This window comes from Astatotilapia calliptera, chromosome 9 (genome assembly GCF_964374335.1).
Source record: "Astatotilapia calliptera chromosome 9, fAstCal68.1, whole genome shotgun sequence".
Taxonomy (NCBI): domain Eukaryota; kingdom Metazoa; phylum Chordata; class Actinopteri; order Cichliformes; family Cichlidae; genus Astatotilapia; species Astatotilapia calliptera.
The window spans coordinates 4448374-4473727 of record NC_137430.1 but is presented as its reverse complement, the minus strand read 5'-3'; the positions used below and the strand labels follow the sequence as shown (position 1 = coordinate 4473727).

Genomic DNA, 25354 nt, shown 5'->3' with positions numbered 1-25354 from the left:
TGCAGGGTGGTGGAGTCAATATCATAGAAGCGGAAGAACACCTGAAGGCTTTTCAAAAAAAGCTAACGTTATGGAAACGACAAACAGAGAACAACAACTTTGCAAACTTCCCCCTTCTGGACAACTGTGTAAGTAAGGTCGAAGATGTGTCTGGAATCGGAGATATTTCTGTATCCACGGAACTGAAGCAAACAATTGCAACGCACTTAGATGAGCTTGCAAAGTCTCTCGACAGATATTTCCCTACAAGAGAGTCATATCCAGCATGGGTGAGACAGCCGTTCACGTTTGCTGTTTAGACAGTAGATGTCAATGATGAATACCTTGACGAAATCATTGAAATTCAGCAGAGCCAGGTTCAACAGCAACTCTTCAGAACAACAACGCTCTCAACGTTTTGGTGTCGACAAATGGACAAGTGTCCAATTATTGCTAAGAAAGCCCTGGATTTTTTTATACCATTTGTTACAACATATCTTTGCGAGCAATCCTTTTCGACGATGCTGGACATAAAAACGAAGAAAAGGAACAGACTTTTCTGTGAAAATGACATGAGACTGGCACTTGCCAAGGTGAAGCCATGCATATCTGAACTGGTCTCTCAAAGGCAACAGCAGAAGTCACACTGATTTGCAGGTATGCAATTTGTTCATGCATTGTGTTGGTTTTGTTCTTTGAACAAGATGATGTTCATGCACGGCTCATTTTGTGCACCAGTAAAAAACTTATCTATGTCTTGAATTTGAAAAAATAAAAATAAAAAAAAATAAAATATATATATATATATATATATATATATATATTTTTTTTTTTTTTTTCTCACTAAAGAGGGGTTCGGTGAATGCGCATATGAAACTGGTGGGGTTTGGTACCTCCAACAAGGTTAAGAACCACTGGTCTGGAGCCATTCACATTCATTTTTAAAATGTTCAAAATTGCAGTTGGCAGTTCTAGTGTTAAAAAACATCAGCTGCAATAATAGCTGACTGGTAAACATTTTGCTCTATTTTTTAACTGTTAAAAAAACATGTTTAAATACGTATCGATCTTGGCTTCATTAATGCTGGTGACCAACTTGACGAGCAATCTTGTTTTTGTATTTCTTGTGAGAACACAGCAGCAGTTCATGCCTCATTTCATCAATACTTCAATATCCCATCATTCTCTGATGAAAGTGAGGCAGGGGTGACAAGTGCAGGAGCCTTAATCAAAATTCAGCCAGAAAGCAGCAACTGCTGGAGCGATGCATCCAAAAAGTTTAAATGCCCTGAATTATATAGAAAGACAATCGTTCAAGCAGGGTGCATTACATATGCTTTTTACTGTGAGAGCATTGCAGCAGTGATAGGGCATATACATTCATCCTAATGGAAGTATTTATGTACTGATTTTATTGTTAGAAAGTAGAGGTTAGTAGTGACGTTAGAGCCTTTCAATTTTCCTCTTTACCTGAATGCAAAAGCTTCAGGTACAGGCATATGTGATTATCGAGAAAACAGTAGAGTAGATCATATTACAAGTTCATCAAGCACAAACACATACATGCAAATAATATATATAGTTTTTGTCGTCTTCTCCCAATGCCATGCATGTTTAAGTTTAAAGTAAAACGAAGAAGAACTCGTGCTTTTAGACTACCTACATATACAGCTGAGCCTCTGAAGAATGACAGCAAAGTCTTTTGAGAGCATTTATGTCATTAAATATTGATAAAATAATAAAACCGTTCAGACTGAGAAACGTGTATCGCAGCACTTTTGCCTGCCTCGGTATTCTGAGGCCAGCCAAGCTCGTTCACATGGGGATAGAGCTGAGTCAGGCTGCTTTCAGCCTCATGGGAATCCTCACCGCATTGTTCAAATGGAAGCTGAACATGTTGCTCATGCCTGTGCTAAAGAGTGGGCGAGCTGATCACAGCATGATGGAGGCTGTGTTTCTCCTTGTGCAATTCATCTATCACTGCCTGGATAGCTTAGAGTCCCTCACTGACATGCAGTATTTCATATACATAGAAAATGCATAAAGCTATTCCGGGTGTTCGTCTTCAACTTCTCTGTGATCCCCTTTGGCAAGGCTTTTGGCTTGTTCTTTATGAGTGTCGGCTTCTATTACTGATCACATATCATCCTATGGTTTGCCTGAAACAATAGCTTATATTACACTGCAAAAAACAAATGACAGTTTCACACAATACTTGCAATTGAGGGGGTATTTTAAACATGAATGAAATTTTCCCTAAAATGCAAAAAAGAAACTCTAGACTTCAGAGTTCCAATTAGGGAAGGGAATTGATAAGAACTGAGTGATTCCGACTGCACTATCAATATCACTCACTGAGTTGATTCCTTATCGATTCCATCATCGCTAAGCAGCATATCAAAGACATTACATTCATGCAAATGAATTTCATGCTGTGTGGTCAAATGTTTCTGCATGTTGGAGGTACTGTATTTCCCTTCTGTGTTGGAATTGTTATTCCAACAAAGTAATATATTACACATATTAAGGAGAAAGTAATTTGTTATACATTACTTGTTATTAGGGATGGGTATCAAAAACCGATTCTTGTTGAGAACCGGTTCCCATTGTTTCAATTCCTTGGAATTGTTTGCCATTTTTGCAAACGATTCCCTTATCGACTCCAGTCGCCCCAAATGACATCACCATGTTGCAGAGCGTCATTTACCTGGCTGGAAACACGGCGGCTCAAACGATCAAAAGTTTGATTATACTTTACGAGAACGGATGACAACAGGGCAACTTGCAATACTTGCAAAGTAGATATTTCATTTAAGGGAGGAAACACTACGAATATGCAAAAGAATTTGCTCACAAAACACACGATGACCTTAAATGGCCTGCATTTGTATAGCGCTTTTCTAGTCCATAGGACCCCAAAGCGCTTTACACTACATTCAGTCATTCACCCATTCACACACACATTCACACACTGGCGATGGCAAGCTACATTGTAGCCACAGCTGCCCTGGGGCGCACTGACAGAGGCGAGGCTGCCGGACACAGGCGCCACCGGGCCCTCTGACCACCACCAGTAGGCAAACATGGGGTTAGTATCTTGCCCAAGGATATTTGGCATGCAGCCAGGAGACAGCCTGGGATCGAACCACCGACCTTCTGATTAGTGGCTGACCTGCTCTGCCACCTGAGCTACAGCCACCCCATTAAATGAATGTCGTGTTTTTAATTCCGCTCCGGACTCATGAATCTCAACCCAGCAGCAGCGGTAACGTCTGCACGTTCTCTCCCGTTAATGCGGCAGGTAAATAATCAACTAACAGTGCATATTATGTTAGCGCGATCTGCCTTATTACAAACCTGCCATTACTGTGTATTTAGTGACCATGATGAGACAGACAGACAGAGTCTGGCTCAGATGCTGGCAGTTCTCGCTGCAGTCTACCGGTAGCGTCTCCTTTCAGGCCAGGATAGACAAATGTCACCGAACAGTGACTAAGTTTGTGGTAAAAGGCTTGCACCCATATGCCACAGAAGATGATTTTCGGTAAGTGAATGTGTTTAATTGTAGGCAGGGACATTACTGGATATTTTTGTGTAATTGCTACAGAAGAATATTTATTATTTTACATTTACAATTTTTTTTCCCCCGTGGACCCTGTGACACCCCATTGAAGAGCCGTAGGCTGGATCTCTTAAAATCTCACTGTTGGGTTTGTAACGCCATGTTACTTTTTTTTTTTTTTTGGCCTGTCCCGTTTGGCTCTTTTGCCATCAGAATTGTTGTCTAAAGGCAAAGAAAGATGCCCAACGGATTTACTTTACCAAATTGACCATCCCAGCCTTGCCGTAATGGTCCATTTGATTCACCTTTTATTGTTTATTTTATTTTCACTTACTGAATACGGGACAGACTTGACTGGGGGAAAGAAAGAGGGAAAGAGAAACAGCTGAGAAGAGGGACGGGGGAGAAGGGCAAAAGACAAAAACCAACAGAACGGGCAGAGAAAAAAAAAATGCATATATCAATCACCTGGATCACCTGCTGAGAAAGAAAAAAAGAAAACAAGCAGAAGAGAACAAGAGTAATAGAATAAACAACATCACAATGATATATGGGAATATGACAGTAAATACTAAATGTTAAACATTATTGTGCAGCACATAAGATCAACAGAACACAGTGTGCTTTGAGGTAGGAGCCAAAAAGGGTGTAGTTTGTGGGTGTGATCACCCGTGTGTACACCTGTGAGCATGGACGCGCTTGTTTTTTTGTTTTTTAAAAGGTTCCTTCATGTAATAATCTGCTAGAGGGTGTGGGGGGGGGCCACAGCCCCGTCCTCCAGGGCATGAAGCAGGTGTGGAGGAGATCAAAACTCCAGACATCCAGAGGCCCCCAGAACACAAGAGACCAAGGAAGACCAACAGAGGGGCAGCTGCGCCACTGTCCCAGTAAGAGCTGAGGAGAGTCCCAGATGAGGGCTCACTCAGCAGCCGCGGAGCAGAAGCCAGGGGGAGTTGCAGTGACGCGCCCGTGAGCTCCGCCGGCAGCCAGCTGCGCCTGAGTGACCGAGCCCCAGGCCGAGAGGCCGGGGGCACCCCACCTCCGAAGTGGCCCGAGTGAGCCCCAGGCTCCAGGCCCCGATAAGCCGCCACCAAGGAGTGAGCCGGTGTGTACCTGGACGCCCATCCCCAGACACAAAGAACCACCAACGCACCGATGTCTGAGGGGGTCCGCCACTGGCAGGGGAAGTGGTGGTGGGGGGAGATAGGCCTCCAAACCTTGGAGGGCCTGAGATGTCCCCAGAGAGGTGGCGCCTGACACCCAACCTGACATATAGACACAGACATACAGGCACACACAGATACAAACATCCATTCCCACCCTCATGCTCTCATATGCACTCACTCCACACTCAACCAACGTGGAGACAGACATAAAGAGACGTTGTACACACGATCACACTCCCCAAGCGTACTCTACAAACCGGGTCTAGGTGCCCCCGCCCCTGGAGGGGGGAACTGCACCCAGACCCAGGTGGTGTTTCCCTTTTCCCTGCGGTGGGGGGAGGCAGACCGCCCCGACTCCGGAGCAGCAGGAAGGCTCCACACTCCAGACCGCAGTCGGACGGCCAACTCCTCCTCCTAGTCCTAGCCCCCCTGCTCCAGCAGGTCGCAGAGAACGGGGGTGAGAGAAGACTCCGAACCTCCCTCCACCCGTTCATTGTAATGTTGATACATGTGTGTTCTAAGGTGCATTTAAAACCCAGGAGGGCTTGGAGCTACCTGCCAGAGAGCAGCAGGTAAGCGCATGGTCCCTCCTGCTAGCCCTCAATGTCTACGTGTATTTAAAATTGAGAAGTGGGCAACGATGCCAGGGGTGGGGTGTACACCCTGATGGTACTTTGGACTCCGTGTATCGTGCCCACCCCCAAGATCCTATATGTATGTGTAATGAGAGTGTGAGTAATGTGAATGTCTAAGTTGTGGGATAAAATTGAGGCAGAGGCAGCCAGAAGGGGACAGAGGGGGGGGTAGCCTCCTCTGCACCCTGGTGACATACCCCTACTCCAAGGCCCTGCATGTGTGGGTGGTTGTGGTGGAGCGGGAAGAGGGAGGCAGCTGGAGATGGGGAGGGAAGGAAGGGAGGGGCCATGTTACTCCTAAATTTCTATCTTGTTCAAAGAGAAGATATAAAGAAGATATAAAACAAAGTTCTAAGCTAATCGACCTTAGTGTTCTCCTTTTTAAAAAAATAAGAATCGATAAGAGAATCGATAAGAGAGAGAGAATCGAATCGTTAAACAGAATCGAACATGGAAAGGGAATCGTGAAAATCTTATCAATACCCATCCCTACTTGTTATATTACTTTCATGTTTCTGAAATGCATTTTCTAATTTTGCAGTATAAACCTATGGGCTACATTCCAATACACAAGCACAAGCCTGTATTTTACTGAGGACACATGTTATCTTTCCCTTAGGTATGAACACAAAGCTGACAGCACAAAGTGTCACAGTCCTTCTGTCCCTGACTATCCTTATGACTGCACTATAGATTTGTTACCTGTTGCCCCATTAGCCACACCTATAAAACTAAAGCCTAAACAAAATAACAGTTAACAACAAATACCCACTTCCCCTTCTCTCATCCGCTTTTGAACTCCTTCAGTATTCTCAATGCCTACCATTTAATCTGGATAAAAGGAGATGAATGGAAGACAACATTTAATACACATTTAGATCACTTTGAGGACCTGCTGATGTTCTTCAGTGACACTCAGTTTCTCCAGTTTTCTTTAGACACATGAAACCTGTGTGTGTTTGGTCCTCCTCTTGGAAAAGTGGGTCTACATCAAGGGCAAAAAAATAAATAAATAAAAAAAAAATAAAATAAAAAATCTGAGTTTCATGCAGACTCGGTTTCATTCCTTTGTTTCATTGTGGAGAAGGGACAATTAAAAGCAGACCCAGCAAAGGTCAAAGTAGTTCTGGACTGCCCCGTTCCTACCGACAGAAAGCAGCCCAGAGATTTCTAAGTTTTGCCAACTTTTATCGTAGATTTGTCTGGGACTTCCATGAAGTTGCCTTTCCTCTAACAAATTTCACCTCACCCAAGGTCTCATTTTAGTGGAACCCTGCATCCGAGGAAGCTTTTGAGAGCCTGAATTTTAGAAAGACTAGAAAATATAGTGAAGCATATCTTCCCTTTGGCTACACCTACACAAGTGCCAAGGTAGGTCTCCCCTACAGAATTGGTTTTCCCTGCATTGGGAGCAGCGCTGGGCTCTCCAAATCACGGACAAACTGTATCCTACATTCTTGATTTTTAGTTCACAAACACTTGTTGTAATGACTAACTACAGGGAGTGCAGAATTATTAGGCAAATGAGTATTTTGTCCACATCATCCTCTTCATGCATGTTGTCTTACTCCAAGTTGTATAGGCTCGAAAGCCTACTACCAATTAAGCATATTAGGTGATGTGCATCTCTGTAATAAGGGGTGTGGTCTAATGACATCAACACTGTATATCAGGTGTGCATAATTATTAGGCAACATCCTTTTCATGAACTGAGAAAAGTCAAGCGTGCAGCTGCCAAGATGCCACTTGCCACCAGTTTGGCCATATTTCAGAGCTGCAACATCACTGGAGTGCCCAAAAGCACAAGGTGTGCAATACTCAGAGACATGGCCAAGGTAAGAAAGGCTGAAAGACGACCACCACTGAACAAGACACACAAGCTGAAACGTCAAGACTGGGCCAAGAAATATCTCAAGACTGGTTTTTCTAAGGTTTTATGGACTGATGAAATGAGAGTGAGTCTTGATGGGCCAGATGGATGGGCCCGTGGCTGGATTGGTAAAGGGCAGAGAGCTCCAGTCCGACTCAGACGCCAGCAAGGTGGAGGTGGAGTACTGGTTTGGGCTGGTATCATCAAAGATGAGCTTGTGGGGCCTTTTCAGGTTGAGGATGGAGTCAAGCTCAACTCCCAGTCCTACTGCCAGTTTCTGGAAGACACCTTCTTCAAGCAGTGGTACAGGAAGAAGTCTGCATCCTTCAAGAAAAACATGATTTTCATGCAGGATAATGCTCCATCACACGTGTCCAAGTACTCCACAGCGTGGCTGGCAAGAAAGGGTATAAAAGAAGAAAAACTAATGACATGGCTGTGGGGTAGTCAGACTCGAACGTCAAGGAAGGTGGTAGGGAAGCAGACTATGCAGACATTTTAGGTTTCCAAGGTGAGCAATTCATTGACAGTGAACTTAATTTAATGTAACTTAACAAAACTTCCCCCAATTCAATTAACAAAACTCACCATACCATGGCTCTGGTGACACAACTCACCTCTCCTCTCTCCTGCATCTGGTAGAGACTGGCTTTAAATAGGGCCATCAATTTCCCTCCAATTGCCCAGCCAGTACCATTCACTCAACTGAGGGATCTAAAACTCTACTCAGGTTATCTAAAAACACAAAACCTCAGACTTCTAATATGCACATTTACACAACTAAATGGCAGTATTAACAAAAGGAAAAAACATTCAACAAATCCCTTTAAACCTTAACACAAACCAAAGGAAGCATCTCTCTGGAAAAAGAAACCCCTCCGCTTGGTTTGACCTGATGATGTCATGTGTGACATGATCAGGACTTTAAAATGAGGAAATGCCAGGCGGGCGTTTCCCCACACCTGACCCTCATGATAACTGAAAAGACAAACAAAGTAAGTATGAACAAATGACTTAATCTGTAACATAATAAAGTATAAAGAAACATAACTTAGTATTTGTCTTAATTTGCAGAATGTTTGATTTGCCGGCAACAAAACGCTTACACAAACAAACCCGGGATAGTGAGTGAAGCAATGTTACTTGACAAATAGCAAATCATAGCAAATACATAGAAACAGAATAATGTGTACAATGTGCAAAAAAAAGGTAAACACATATGGGACAAATGGAGAGAATTACAACTGCTTCTCCACTTTGTCACAATGGCCTCCTTGTTCACCTGATCTGAACCCCATTGAGAACCTGTGGTCCATCATCAAATGTGAGATTTACAAGGAGGGAAAACAGTACACCTCTCTGAACAGTGTCTGGGAGGCTGTGGTTGCTGCTGCACGCAATGTTGATGGTGAACAGATCAAAACACTGACAGAATCCATGGATGGCAGGCTTTTGAGTGTCCTTGCAAAGAACGGTGGCTATATTGGTCGCTGATTTGTTTTTGTTTTGTTTTTGAATGTTAGAAATGTATATTTGTGAATGTGGAGATGTTATATTGGTTTCACTGGTAAAAATAAATAATTGAAATGGGTATATATTTGTTTTTTGTTAATTTGCCTAATAATTATGCACAGTAATAGTCACCTGCACACACAGATATCCCCCTAAAATAGCTAAAACTAAAAACAAACTAAAGACTACTTCCAAAAACATTCAGCTTTGATATTAATGAGTTTTTTGGGTTCATTGAGAACATGGTTGTTGTTAAATAATAAAATTATTCCTCAAAAATACAACTTGCCTAATAATTCTGCACTCCCTGTACTCCTGACATTGTGGAGATGTTGGCTCTGTATACAGTAAAGTTACAGATAGATACAAATAATATCAGGCTGATCCTCCCACAGTTTGTTCCCCATGTCTAAATCACAGACAAACAGTATCTCACAACTGTTTATGTTTTTAAGCCCATTTTGCACAGAGAGGCATTTTTTGAAAAATGTATTGATAGCAATGTTGAATATTATTACACAGGAAAAAAACAACTATACCTAAAATAATCACACCGTGCCGCCTCTGTCTTTGTAAATAGAGGGACAGTAACTGCGTGTGTATAGGTAAGCGTGTAAAAACTGCAGACAGTCAGAGTAACAGTATTTTGTCTCTATCTGCCATTGTAGAAATTCATCTCATGTAAACAATGACGTGGCGCACAGCGTGACGTGAAAAAAGGCACATACCTTTGACGTCGCATGACGAACTCCATATTCCTCGTCCACACGCCGTTTATGTGTGGATGAGTCCCAAATCCCAAAAATTGCTTCCCAACCTTATAAACAGAACCTTTGCACAATGACTGAAACTAGCACCACTGAATGAACATGATATGATCCATGGTCTTTGATTAATGGTGATCAGTTGTTGCTAATTACTGGTCATGACAATTTACATATTAATGATCAAGGATCTGACCCCTCAGCCCATTTCTTGTCCGTGGTGCTAGTTTCAGTCATTGTGCAAAGGGAAGTTTATAAGGTTGGGGAAACCTGCAGTCAGCAGAGAAGTCACTTGGATGAGTGACAAAATGTTTCTCCCACTGAAAACGTTACATCCAGATGAACACAATCAACTTTTTTGGGATTTCCAACTGGATGATTGAGCGTGCAGACACTTAAGTCAGGGAAATGAGGAAAAACAAAAAAACGACTGGTAGATCTGGTTGAGCTAGCATACACAAAGAAAATTGGACAAGCACGCAAACTTTGAAAAAACAAAACAAAAAAACTACCACAAAAAACCCCACTGTAGACTTGTAAACCCACTGTAGACTGTATATCATACAGTGAACTGTATGATATCCAGTTCACTGTATTATATACAGTGAACTGGATATAATACAATCCAGTTCACTGTTGACGGGTGTTATCATAGGTCAAGTCATTATTTCATTCTCATTGGCTGACTTTCTGTGACCTTTGGATAAAGAATTTTAATCTTTCTGCATCTTCTGTCTTGCTTTCTGATCCAGTACTTGGGTCTGTTATACTGACTTTACCTCTGTTTGCTCTTTATTTTATTTTATTTTTGCTCATGTTCTTTATGATGATTTCGCTTCATGTTGGAATGACTTAAGCTGTGATACTATGGTTGCAGAGTATAGCTGGCTTGACGATGTTTCCCATGTTACTGCAGATAATTACTCTAGTCACTCAGTGATGGGAAAAAAATCCAAACAAATGTAGACAGTTGTTCTGGGCTGTATTCCAGGAATCAGGTTCAACAAACTCTGTCTAATTATAAACTCTGAGTTGATTAACTGAGATTATGATTTGGGTTTTCCTTTAAAGAGTAGCTGATCAGAGTAAGTTCTGTCATCTCTGAGTACATTTGTTGATCGGTGAAGCACATGCATTAGTAGAAAAAGAAAGGTACCATCAATGGAGCTCTGATACTATGATTCACTGTGGTAATGTGTAAATAAGGAGGAGAACCTCCATTTTAATGCAGTAGAGTGAGCTGTTGCCTTACAAGCATTATTTCCATTGGACTTTTTTTTTTAATCAAGAAACTCTGGTAAGCAGGAGTTGGGAGGGTGTTTTTTGCACTTCAGACTGTCTACAAAAAGGTGAGCAGCAACATAAAAGGTGAGGATAAAGGTTAGTGTAATCTCAGCTTTTACCCAAAAGAGTCACCCTCTGACAGAGTTTTGGGTCTTCAACTATTGATGTCGTCTGCATACACACTATTCGTTTCGATCAAACGCTCTGCTTAGTTTCATTTTCTGCCTGCAAAAGCATGTAATTTTCTGTCAGTCCTTTCGGCACAGACTGTACTAAGAGTTGGGCCTCTCTTATATGTAAAAACCAGCATATAAGCATTAAATACACATATATTGAAATCTCAACAACGCTGTGTTGAAGGCAATGGCTAGAACACTAAATCACTGAGCTAACAGTGATGCTGACTTGGAGTTAGCATCCCTGGGCAAGATGCTAACTCCAAGTTGCTCTTTGATGCATCCATTGTCTGTTAGATAGAAAAAAGTGCTTGTCTGAATGGGTGAATGAGGCAAGTTGTGTAAAGTGGTTTGAGTGAGTCAGAGTACAAAAGCACTGTATAAGAACCAGTCCATTTAACAATTGTGCAGTGAATTGTATGTCAGTAAATGTGAACTATATCAGAGACACAAGAGAAAAATATTCTTAAGCTGAAGTTGGTCTGCCACCTGCACCTAAATACAATGACACTGTGGATCTGCTTGAACTTGAACCAGGAGTGTGGTATCTCCACATTATTGATCAGGTCACATAGTTTAGTACAGGCAGCATTAAAAACTCAAAGAAGCCACAAACTGCTTCTGCCTATACCTTTGCCAACAGGGGTCACCACAGGAGGCAGCTCTGTATTTTTGCTTTGACAAATTTTTATGTCAGAAGCCCCTGCAGTCAGTAGCAACCCCAAACAGTATCTGTGTCTACAGATGGAATCAAACCATCAACCTTTCATTTGACAAGCAAATATATTATGATGTGGTATTAATATAACACATCAATAATATTAGAGGCACTCATTCTAGCCTCAAAGAAATCTTCTGAGATAGTCAGAGACTTTGTCCATTACTGGATGAGGGAACATGGCTCATCTGAGAAATTATTCAGTGATGATGGCGGAGAATGACAATTCAAAAACAACACACCAAACACTTCCTAATATTATGATGATAATAAAGACAACTGGGACTAAACTGGGGTCTCAGTGCAAAGAACAAAATATCCTCATCAGTTGGTTTTTGGCCAAAATCCTAACCTGTGTTTTGCGCTAACTGATAAACCACCTGCCCTGGAGGGCACAGCATGCAATGCATGGGCAGCAAGACACATGTTAGATCCATCTGGAAAAGTTTTTACAGAAAAAGCATTTTCAGAATGAACATGAAGAGCACAGAGACTTGTCGCACAGATGAGAAATACAAGGCTGGAGACAATGTGTATTACAAGCATGTGGACTCCTTAGAGTGGAAGGGTCCAGGGGTTATTGTTGGCCAAGATGCATCAGTACTGTTTGTCAGACCTGGAGGAACACACATTAGAGTGCATCATCTAAAAGTGAGAAAAGTGAAGACAGACAATGTAGCACATGTCATAGATGATGATATGGAAAATGACACATGCACTGAACAAAGGCAACCTGATGAAACACAGAGCACAGAAAAGATTACAACTGAAGTATCACAGGGGTTGGGGGAAGCTGAGCCCACAGGAAGGACTACAAGAAGGGAGAATCTAACATCTCCCCAAATGCAACGTAGACACTCACACTGAGAAAGAGCAAGAAACAGATGTCATAGTAAGAACAGGAACAATTGTGAAACACAAAAATAGAGAATAAATAATAAATAGCAGTGTCTCACTGCCCAAGGGCACAACGACCAGGACAGCGAGAGCTGGGGAATTGAACCGGCAACCTTCCGGTTACAGATGAGCTTCCCAACCCCCTGAACCACGGTCTGCTACGCTCAGCCCCATTGATGGGAATAACAGCGTTACAAGTAACGTGTTCAGCTTACCGCATCTTATATCAGTTGCACGGAAGTAGCTGTCTATGTAAGTAATCTGGGCGCTACAGCATTTAGCAGCTGCGCGCGTTCTGCGGGCAGCAATCACTTTCTGACTTCACTTTTTGGCACAACACCTGGAGCTAGGGGAGCAAAACAATTGCATGAGTGCTGCTGTTTGACTGAGGAAGAATAAAGTAGTCATGGTAAGCCAATCACATGACCACTTCAAGATGATAAAGCAACAAGGTGATATATACCAGTTTTAATATTGTGTTGATAAGCCACGTAAAAGCAGAGTCATGATTCCTCCCACCGTCCAAAGACATGCACTTAGTGGGGCTAGGTTAATTGGATAACCCAAATTGTCACTAGGTGTGAATGTGCGAATGAAAGTGAGTGCGAATGGTTGTCTGTCCCTGTATGTTGGCCCTGCGACAGACTGGCGACCTGTACAGGGTGTACCCCGCCTCTCGCCCTATGACAGCTGGGATAGGCTCCAGCGCCCCCCGCGACCCTGAAAAAGGATAAGCGGAACCGAATGGATGGATGGATGGATGATAAACAATATATACGCGGCGTTTTTTCCTGAATAGTTTTGTCACGTTTACTGCAAGCACTCTCTGCTTATGACCAAAAAACAAGAAACAAAACAAAACTCAACCCGTTCGTGTTGGTGGAAAAATGCACCATGTTGACCAATCAAAAAATGATATGGAAACATGACATTTGGTTGTTTAGGAAGAGGGGAAGTTTTAGGAGAGAGAGAGAGTTTTGAGATGTGAGAGATTTGTGACATTTAGCGTGTTTGGAGTGTGTAGTTAATGTGTTGTCTTGTGTAGTTAGTGTGTAGTGTTGTGGATAGTTTTGTGTTGTGTTCTTGCTCATTGTGTCAGATGTTTAGTTACTCCTTGGCCTCCTTTAGCAGTCATGATATCTGTAACAAATGTAGCATATTTGCAGCTCTGGAGGCCAGGATTACTGAAATGGAGACTCGGCTTCGCACCCTTCATTCACCCATAGCTAGCCAGGCCCCTGTAGCTGGTGCAGCCGAAGATAGCGTAGGCCCCGCTAGCTGTTCCCCGGCAGACCCCAAGCAGCTGGGGAAAGAGGGCGGCTGGGTCACGGTGAGGAGGAAGCATAGTCCTAAACAGAAGCCCCAGGTACACCACCAACCCGTTCATGTGTCTAACCGTTTCTCCCCACTCGGCGACACACCCGCCGGGGGTCAAACTCTGGTAATTGGTGATTCTGTTCTCAGACATGTGAAGCTAGAGACACCGGCAACCATAGTCAATTGTCTTCCAGGGGCCAGAGCAGGCGACATTGAAGGAAATTTAAAACTGCTGGCTAAGGGTAAACGTAAATTCAGTAAGATCATAATTCACGTCGGCAGTAATGACACCCGGTTACGCCAATCGGAGGTCACTAAAATCAATATTGAATCGGTGTGCAACTTTGCCAAAACAATGTCGGACTCTCTACTTTTCTCTGGTCCCCTCCCCAATCAGACCAGGAGTGACATGTTTAGCTGCATGTTCTCCTTAAATTGCTGGCTGTCTGAGTGGTGTCCCAGAAACGATGTGGGCTTCATAGATAATTGGCAAACCTTCTGGAGGAAACCTGGTCTTGTGAGGAGAGATGGCATCCATCCCACTTTGGATGGAGCAGCTCTCATTTCCAGAAATATGGACAAATTTATTAAACCCCCCAAAATATGACTATCCAGAGTTGGGACCAGGAAGCAGAGTTGCAGTCTTACACGCCTCTCTGCAGCTTCTCTCCTCCTGCTACCCCCCCAAAAACCCATCTCCATAGAGACTGTGTCAGCTCCCAAACAGACAAAAAACAAACTAAAACCAGCAACAAACAACTTACACATAAACAATTACAAAGAAAGAACAATAAAGTATCCACATCTGAACCAAAGAGTAAAACAGTGAAATGTGGATTATTAAATATTAGGTCTCTCTCCTCCAAGTCTCTGTTAGTACATGACTTAATAATTGATCAACAAATTGATCTACTATGCCTTACAGAAACCTGGTTGCAGCAGGATGATTATGTTAGTTTAAATGAATCAACACCCCCGAGTCATTCTAACTACCAGAAATCTCGAAGCACAGGCCGAGGGGGCGGTGTGGCAGCAATTTTTCACACCAGCCTATTAATTAATGAAAGACCAAAACAGACTTTTAATTCATTTGAAAGCCTGATGCTTAGCCTCGTCCACCCCAGCTGTAAAACTCAGAAACCAGTCTTACTTGTTATCATCTATCGTCCACCTGGGCCTTACACAGAGTTTCTGTCTGATTTCTCAGACTTTATATCTAATTTAGTTCTGAGCTCAGATAAAATAATTATTGTGTGTGATTTTAACGTCCATGTAGATGCTAAAATGACAGCCTCAACATGGCCTTTAATCTGTTATTAGACTCAATTGGTTTCTCTCAAAATGTAAAAGAACCCACCCACCACTTTAATCACACTCTAGATCTCGTTTTAACATATGGCATAGAAACTGAACATTTAACAGTGTTTCCTGAAAGCCCTCTCCTGTCTGATCATTTCCTGATAACATTTACATTTACAATAATTGATTACACAGCGGTGGAGAGTAGACTTTATCAAAGTAGATGTCTTTCTGAAAGCGCTGTAACTAAGTTTAAGAATATAATCCACCCACTGTTATCATCTTCAATGCCCTGTACCAACATAGAGCAGAGCAGCTATCTGAACGCTACCCCAACAGAGGTCGATTATCTTGTTAATAATTTCACCTCCTCACTACGTACGACTCTGGATACTGTAGCTCCTGTGAAAACTAAGGTCTCTAATCAGAAGTACCTGACTCCGTGGTATAATTCTCAAACAAGTACCCTAAAGCAGATGACTCGTAATCTGGAGAGGAAACGGCGTGTCACAAATTTAGAGGATCATCATTTAGCCTGGAGAAATAGTTTGCTGCTTTATAAGAAAGCTCTCCGCAAAGCCAGAACATCTTACTATTCATCACTGATTGAAGAAAATAAGAACAACCCCAGGTTTCTCTTCAGCACTGTAGCCAGGCTGACAAACAGTCAGAGCTCTGTTGAGCCAACAATCCCTTTAACGTTAACTAGTAATGACTTCATGAACTTCTTCACAAATAAAATTTTTATCATTAGAGAAAAAATTACCAACAATCATCCCACAGATGTAATATTATCTACAGCTACTCTTAGTACCATTGATGTTAAGTTAGACTCTTTTTCTCTAATTGATCTTTCTGAGTTAACTTCAATAATTACTTCCTCCAAACCATCAACGTGTCTTTTAGACCCCATTCCTACAAAACTGCTCAAAGAAGTCCTGCCATTAATTCATTCTTTGATCTTAAATATGATCAACCTATCTCTAATGATCGGCTATGTACCACAGGCCTTCAAGCTAGCTGTAGTTAAACCTTTACTCAAAAAGCCATCTCTAGACCCAGCAGTCTTAGCTAATTATAGGCCAATCTCCAACCTTCCTTTCATATCAAACATCCTTGAAAGAGTAGTTGTCAAACAGCTAACAGATCATCTACAGAGGAATGGCTTATTTGAAGAGTTTCAGTCAGGTTTCAGAGCTCATCACAGCACAGAAACAGCTTTAGTGAAGGTTACAAATGATCTTCTTATGGCCTCTGACAGTGGACTCATCTCTGTGCTTGTCCTGCTAGACCTCAGTGCAGCGTTCGATACTGTCGACCATAATATCCTATTAGAGCGATTAGAACATGCTGTAGGTATTACAGGTACTGCACTGCAGTGGTTTGTATCATATCTATCTAATAGACTCCAATTTGTTCATGTAAATGGAGAGTCCTCTTCACACACTGAGGTTAATTATGGAGTTCCACAGGGTTCAGTGCTAGGACCAATTCTGTTTACATTATACATGCTTCCCTTAGGCAGCATCATTAGAAGACATAGCATACATTTTCACTGCTATGCAGATGACACCCAACTCTATCTGTCCATGAAGCCAGATAACACACACCAATTAGTTAAACTGCAGGAATGTCTTAAAGACCTGGATGGCCGCTAACTTTCTGCTTCTTAATTCAGATAAAACTGAGGTTATTGTACTCGGCCCTGAAAAGCCTAGAAATATGGTATCTAACCAGATTCTTACTCTGGATGGCATTACCTTGGCCTCCAGTAACACTGTGAGGAACCTTGGAGTCATTTTTGACCAGGACATGTCCTTCAATGCACATATTAAACAAATATGTAAGACTGCGTTCTTCCATTTGTGCAACATCTCTAAAATTAGAAATATCCTGTCTCAGAGTGACGCTGAAAAACCAGTTCATGCATTTATTACTTCCAGGCTGGACTACTGTAATTCATTATTATCAGGATGTCCAAAAAACTCACTGAAAAGCCTTCAGCTAATCCAAAATGCTGCAGCAAGAGTACTGACAGGGACTAGAAAGAGAGAGCAGATTTCTCCTGTTTTGGCTTCCCTTCATTGGCTTCCTGTTAAATCCAGAATTGAATTCAAAATCCTGCTCCTCACATACAAGGTCTTAAATAATCAGGCCCCATCTTATCTTAACCCTTGTGTGGTGTTCGTATTTTTGTTACTCAGCCAGTGTTCATGGGTCTGGTGGACCCGCTAGAGTTTTGGCTTTCCAAATTAACACTATCAAACAATTTTATGTTAAATTACTCAACAGATGTTTACTTCATCCCAATTACAAGCCATATGAACAGCAAACATGGTTAATTTTTTCCCTTTACCTTTGTTAGATCACATTTATGAATTAATGTGCTTCTCGTTTTTCTTTTATATAAAATGTTATAAAAATAAATCCGTTATAATCAAGTGGAGTGAGTGGAAAGACACAACACATTTACACATGAAGCAATATGTTTCACAACTAAATGGGATCAGCTGCTCATCAATGGTGACATTAGGCCCGGGGTTGTAAAACAGGGGAGGTGGTGCACACACTTATTCCACACTGTCCTGATGGCAGCCAGCTTGTCTCTCTGCCGTCGAGCTGGTCTGTCGTCTCGGTTATCAAAACGGATAATCCTGGAAATTTTGTTGAAGTTTTCCAGAAACATTGATGCACGGAAAGGTTCTTGCCGGTTTCTGCATCCCACAGGGATTCTGTGGATTCCCCTTTGGACCTGAAAGCTCCTGCAAGGATAAGAAGCCCAAAGTAGGCCTTTGGGGTTCTTAGATGAATTTGGTCCATCTCCTTCCACCTCTCTCCAAAAAAAACACCTTCCTTCTAGATTACTGCAATCCAGAACAATTTTCTGGATGGAATCTGGGATGAAAAGCTCAAATGAAGACTTGATGTCCTGTCAGCCGTGTTGGCCCTGGCTTATCACAGTAGCAGCTCTGCAGGGTGGCTCATTTCTTGGGCAAGAAGACCATTCAATTTCACCAGTTATTGACATCCATATTTCTTCACTTGCTGTCTGGTGGGCTTGTTCTGGTCCTGGAGCTGGCTGCAGATGGGGTGCTCGTCTTCGTTTTGTTACTAAATGGTGCTCAACCTCATCCTCTTCTTCAAAGTCACTGTCAGACTCAGAAATGTGAAATATTCTGAAACCTCTTTCTCAACATCATCATCCGAAGCCCCTCTCTCTTCCAAAATCAATTGGATGGCCCTCGCAGCAGATAATCTTTTGCCATCTTGATCAGTTGTGATAAGGAACCACACTGGCAAAGTCTTATTTATAGTATTATGCCCCTAATTTGCAGGTGGGACAGGGTATGAGAAAATAAAATTTGGATCCCTCAAGAAAGAGGGTAAAATGTGCGGGAATGTAAGAGCAGACGTGTTGATAGTTGAATTTTCAACAATGTTGCAACTTTGTGCGGAGCAGGAGGAGAAGAAAACACTATCAGCAGCACCAGAAAGGAGGAAGACAGAGTGTGGGAACACAGGACCTGCACTTTCAACACTTTTATTAGACCTGGGTCCAGTGGACCCGAGCACCTTGTATGTAATGTAAATGCGTGGGGGGAGGTACAGTATGAGGTCATTGAAAATTTGTTCAGATTCATGTTCTTCACAGAAAATAAGCCAAAGCCAATGAATTTCAGGTTGAAAAAATAATTAATTGTTTAATTTTTCTTTTGAAAAAAACTGAAAACGGGTCTCACAGACCCGAACACCGTTAATGACCTTGTAGTACCATATCACCCTATTAGAGCACTTCGCTCTCCCTCTGCAGACTTACTTGTTGTTCCTAGAGTATTTAAAAGTAGAATGGGAGGGAGAGCCTTCAGTTTTCAGGCCCCTCTTCTGTGGAACCAGCTTCCAGTTTGGATTCAGGAGACAGACACTATCTCTACTTTCAAGATTAGGCTTAAAACTTTCCTTTTTGCTAAAGCATATAGTTAGGGCTGGACCAGGTGACCCTGAATCCTCCCTTAGTTATGCTGCAATAGACGTAGGCTGCCGGGGGATTCCCATGATGCATTGAGTTTTTCCTTTCCAGTCACCTTTCTCACTCACTATGTGTTAATAGACCTCTCTGCATTGAATCATATCTGTTATTAACCTCTGTCTCTCTTCCACAGCATGTCTTTATCCTGTCTTCCTTCGCTCACCCCAACCGGTCGCAGCAGATGGCCGCCCCTCCCTGAGCCTGGTTCTGCCGGAGGTTTCTTCCTGTTAAAAGGGAGTTTTTCCTTCCCACTGTCGCCAAAGTGCTTGCTCATAGGGGGTCATATGATTGTTGGGTTTTTCTCTGTATCTATGAAGCGCCTTGAGGCGACTTATGTTGTGATTTGGCGCTATATAAATAAAATTGAATTGAATAGAACAATGAGGCAGCACGGTGGCACGGTGGTTAGCACTGTTGCCGCACAGCAAGAAGGTCCTGAGTTCAATTCCACCATCAGGCCGGGATCTTTCTGTGTGGAGTCTGCATGTTCTCCCCGTGTTTGCGTGGGTTCTCTCCGGGTACTCCGGCTTCCTCCCACCGTCCAAAGACATGCAGTTTGTGGGGCTAGGTTAATTGGATAATCCAAATTACCACTAGGTGTGAATGTGCGAGTGAATGTGAGTGCGAATGGTTGTCTGTCCCTGTGTGTTAGCCCTGCGACAGACTGGCGACCTGTCCAGGGTGTACCCCGCCTCTCGCCCTATGACAGCTGGAATAGGCTCCAGCGCCCCCCGCGACCCTGAAAAGGATAAGCGGAAGCGAATGGATGGATGGATGGATGGATAGAACAATGAGGCGGCTGCTGAATGCAAACAGGAGCAGTGACACACCTGCTGCTGTCAGACCTGCAGGTATCAGGCTGTGATGTTCTCCTTTATAGTGGACAGAAATGATTTTTTGGAGTAGCACAAATAATTTGTGTGGCATCTTATTGAATGCAGAACAGCTGATTGTTATGTAAACAGTTTGAAATGGTTATTAAAAAAAGAGGTAAAAGGTAAATGGCTGCAAATGACTTGTCAAAAAAGCAGTTAAAAACGTATCTGTTTAAACTGGCTTTGGGTTGATTTTGTTTTGTTTTAGATTTTAATGTCTGTTTTCTGTCTTTGCAAAGCACTTTCTGATTTTATCTTGAAAGGTTCTATATAAATAAAATTTTACTTTACATGTTTGCAAAACTTGTGCATAGGATTTTTAAAATTCACAGTTTATATTTGCATTTAAAGTTATGAAATATGATTCAATAAACATGTTTGTGGTTGTTACAGTAAAAAATATAACTTTTTCTACTTGGATTTTATATTTTTTGTCTGATTTTAAATCAATTGTGTTAATACAGTATGTCAAAATGAAAACATAACTGTAAATTCAGACACGTGAGGTTGTGCTGAAAACAATGATACCAAACAAGGCAAAGTAAATAGTTTTTACAGGTGAAATCTAAAGGAAACATCAAAAGTAGTTAAAATGGCCAATTATACCCTGGACCCCATGGTTAAACTTTTTTTTTTAAAGTAACGCAATAGTTACTTTTCAAGTAATTAATTACTTTTAGAATCTTGTTACTCAGTTACTAACTCAGTTACTTTTTTTTAAGAAGTAACTAGTAACTATAATTAATTACTTTTTCAAAGTAATTTGCCCAACACTGCTCATCCCATACATGTGGGTCCATCACTCCTTTGTAAGAAGGACCTGCTTAAATTTTCTGGTTAGCAAGACAGACCAGAACAGATGTGATATTTGAAACAAGCAACTTGGCATCAGACATAAAAATGCAGCTGTGCTGACTTTGCAGAAAGCTAACCGCATAGTGTGCAAACTAAAATCTAATAAGGTCATTTTAAATATTCAGCACTTAGCAGTGACAGTGCTTTGAAGTTGATTGTGTTCAGTGATGCCTCATTAAGAAACCTGTCCAACAGAAGCACTCAGGGCGGAGATCTTATTATTATAACACAGAAGTATGGAAACACTAGCAGGTGAAACACAGGAAATGGGATCAACAGTGCCAACGTTCTGTCTATGCAATAATCTCAACTGACCACTGGTAATGTAAAATGTCACTTGTTTTGCACATATTCAACTCTGTATATTTTATATATTTTATTATTATTATTATTTTTATTTTTATTTTTATTTTTATTTTTTTTACTATTTAATTTGTAAAAATGTGTATACACACACACACACACACACACGTAGGAAAATATTTAGTATACACATCCAGAAATGCATACACTATTATATTTTGTACATATATTTATTAGTTTCAGGTTGGCCATTCTTGTATTTTGCTCGTTTGTGTTGTTGTGTTTGCACATCTCTGTTGCTTGTGGGGCTCGCACACAAGAATTTCACTCGCATGTGCTGTGCCAGTGTGCCTGCACATGTGATGTGACAATAAAAGTGATTTGATTTGATTTGATGTCTTGCACCTTTAACCTGTGTCACGGATAATGGTTGATGCAATCAAGTCTACAAAGCTGGTCAGTAAAAAAGACTACATTTTAAGATGAGTAGCATCAAAGAACTTATGCAAACAAGTAAATAATTTTGACAGCAAGTATTGATTGTTTTAGGCATAAATATCATTTAGTTTTAGTCAAATTCAGGCATCTACATTTTTTTTAGTTTTTGTCTAATTTTAGTAGATTACAGCAGATTATGTTACAGACTCAGTAGGAGTGTTGTTTTTGTTGGCCTCACAAGATATTGACGTTCACCAATAGAGAGAAATGAAAAAAGATTGTGTTTTATTGTTAATTAACATGAGTAATATGAACACGCTGTGGTGCTGACCATGACATTTACCTTAAAAATAGGAAAGAAGAGTCATTTTAATTAGCTTGAGGCTGCAATGTTATCTTCAAAGACAATAAAAGTTTGATATCAAATATATATAGGGTCAACTTGAATTTTCATTAGCTGGAAATTTAATTTTAGATCTCATTTTAAATCTAATTATTCAGCTGTAATCTGACAAAATGGGACAGAAACTGAAGATAAAAATACAGAGAAGTAGATAAGATGCAGCTTACTGATGGACCTTTGATATTCATTACTTAGACAGCAAAAGACTCTGGGCTTGATCTGTCCTTAGGTCAGTGATTTATTAAATGAAAAAATGTTCTTGTAATATTGTTTGATCATTTTCCTTTTGTTCATGATGGTTTTCATGATCATGTCCAGTAAACATTTAATGTATTGATATTATTATTATTATCATAATTTTAACAAAGAATTGTATTATTTCTGTCATTGCTGGTTAAAAATGCTTAAAGGCATTTGCAGCTTTAATTTACCCAATTGTAACCATTTATCATAAAATGGTAAATGGCCTGCATTTATATAGCGCTTTTCTAGTCCCTAAGGACCCCAAAGCGCTTCACACTACATTCAGTCATTCACCCATTCACACACACATTCACACACATCATCTGATATGATATCAGGCTTCATTGATAGATGATGGGTGTCTTCAAGCCAACACTGTACAGGCCAGCTTTCCAAGTCATTAAACGCACTCACGTCATAAGATATGATGATTTTATAGATTCTTATGATTTTTAAATATTTCACTATATTATCTGGACGATGAGTCAATTTAAATAAGGAACATAAATTGTGTTGTGATAAAAATAAGCTGCTATGAACAAATCCAAAATCAGATAAACTGGGAATAATCAAAGCTACTGGATCCAGTCCTGAATCTGTGATCTGTTGTTGATGTGATCAAACTGGACATGGTTTGTTGACACTCTTTGGAGCCCCTTGTTACTCAGAATGGGTAAACACACTGAGACTGATTTAAATGATTTTCAGTGGAAACAAGTCCAGATTCCGACTTTAAATTTCAGATACAAAATAATCAGAATACTTTATTGATCCCTAGGGGAAATTATTTTGGTTACAGTGCTCCAGTAGCAAGGCTGCCATATTGTGCCCTCTGGCCAACACCAGTACGGTAAAGTGTCTTGCACAAGGACCCAACGACCAGGACAGAGAGCCCGGGAATTGAACTGGCGACCTTCCAATTACAGATGCGCTTCCCAACCCCCTGAGCCATGGTCGCCCCGAATGACAAGGTCGAGATCACAATGAAGGCACTCGGGTGCTGAATCTGTAACCGGGCTATGGCAGAGTGGACAGTGTCACATGCAATATTTCTGTGAAGGTTCTCATGCAATATTGTTTGACATCATTTAATAATAGAATCTCAATCTGTGAACAAATTTCAACTGGAAATGTTCAGAACACATTCAGACTTCCTGATTTGAAGAGTCATTTTAAAATACATTCACTTCAGTTTTAGAGTCTGGTCTTGCATAGGCTTTGTCCATATGTTCTCCTTGTTTCCTTATTCATTCATGCTAATAATGATCAACTTTAACAAAAAAAAAAAGAGCAATCTCAGTTACTGTCTGTGAAGGTTCTCAGTCATCCAGGTCATCGTAGTCAAAGGAGCTTGCAAAGAAAAGCGTCTGGACTTCTTTAAGTTGCTTGAAGACGTTTCACCTCTCATCCGAGAAGCTTCTTCAGTTCTAAGGTCAAATGGTGGAGAGTCCCAGATATAAACCTAGTGGGAGTTTCCCCCCACAGAGGGACAAAAGGACCCCTGATGATCCTCTAATCGCCTGAGCCAAGGTGTGAAACTGGGTGTGGGTCCCAATCAGCCAGAGTTTCGGGTGAGTTCATTGTGAAACCTGGCCCCACCTTATCATGCGAATTCGTGAGGTCAGATGGCCCAGGATGTGAGTGGGCGTTAAGGCGTCTGGGAGGGATCTCAAAACTGGATTATAGATGGCAGAGAGTTGGTGTCGTAAACCCCGCCTCTGTTCAAAGATGGTCGCTCACAGTGGACATAGATGGCTTCTTTCACTCCTCTTTCAAACCATCTGTCCTCTCTGTCCAAAATGTGAACATTGGCATCCTCGAAAGAGTGACCTTTATCCTTTAGATGCAGATGGACTGCTGAGTCTTGTCCTGTGGAGGTGGCTCTTCTGTGTTGTGCCATGCGCTTGTGAAGTGGCTGTTTGGTTTCTCCAATGTAGAGGTCTGGGCATTCCTCCCTACACTGTACAGCATACACCACATTGTTAAGTCTGTGTTTTGGCGTTTTGTCTTTCGGGTGAACCAGTTTGTGTCTGAGCGTGTTGCTGGGTCTGAAATGCACCGGGATGTCATGCTTGGAGAAAACTCTCCTGAGTTTCTCTGATACACCGGCTACATAGGGGATGACAATGTTTGACAACATTTGTCTTTCTTATCCTCCCTCGCTGGTGTCTGGTCTTCTTTTCTGTGCCTCTTTGCTGACTTTAAGAACGCCCATTTAGGATAGCCGCACGTTTTGAGTGCTTCCTTTACATGTGTGTGTTCCTTCTTTTTTCCTTCAGGCTTAGAGGGAACATGTTCTGCCTGGTGGTGTAGGGTCCTAATTACTCCAAGTTTGTGTTCCAGAGGGTGATGGGAGTCGAACAGGAGGTACTGGTCCGTGTGTGTGGGCTTCCGGTAAACTTCGATGTTGAGGTTGCCGTTCTCTTCAATGTGCACAGCGCTGTCCAGGTAAGGCAAACAGTTGTCCACTGTCTCAGCTGAACTATGGACACACACACATACACTTACACTGATAGGCACTCACTCATCCCCCCTCCCTTTCCAACGCCTTCGATGCTTGTTTCCTGCGAGGGAACACGGCGGGTCTGTGTGCTGCGCTGGAATGGTAGCGCTGTGCAGGGCGGCTGCTGCGTTCGCTTCGGATTACTCCTCACCCCCCACCCACCCCTGTGGCTTGTCATGTCTTCATAATGTTGTGCTGTGGACATTTATGTGCTTTTTTGTGCAGAGGAGTTTTTTTGTTTCCTGTTCTCATGCTGTCCTACCATGGAAGCATAGCATGAGTAGGGGTCTCTTTTTTTCCTCTTGTACTTTCCCCATTGTAGTGTACATTTCAATGTTTTTTTCTCTGATTCTACCAATCTCCAACCTGTATCCCCATGTAATGTTTGTGCTATATGTGTAAGGTCGGGGGGTCCCATTTCACTGCAGGGCAACCTGCATGTGACGAATAAAGCTTTGATTGATTGATTTGTGTCTTCCCTGGTGAACTTGATGTTTTTATCCACAGCGTTAATGTGCGCAGTGAAGG

General features: G+C 41.7%; 1 long non-coding RNA gene across 1 annotated transcript in view; it reads right to left on the bottom strand.

The window, feature by feature from the left end:
- The window catches only part of LOC145430887 (uncharacterized), a 187303-nt gene extending 163395 nt beyond the window's left edge, over window positions 1–23908 (bottom strand). The window contains exon 1 of the long non-coding RNA XR_013911210.1: window positions 23718–23908. This is a non-coding gene — a long non-coding RNA (uncharacterized LOC145430887). The remainder of the gene's footprint in view (window positions 1–23717) is intronic.
- Between the last annotated feature and the right edge of the window lie 1446 nt (window positions 23909–25354).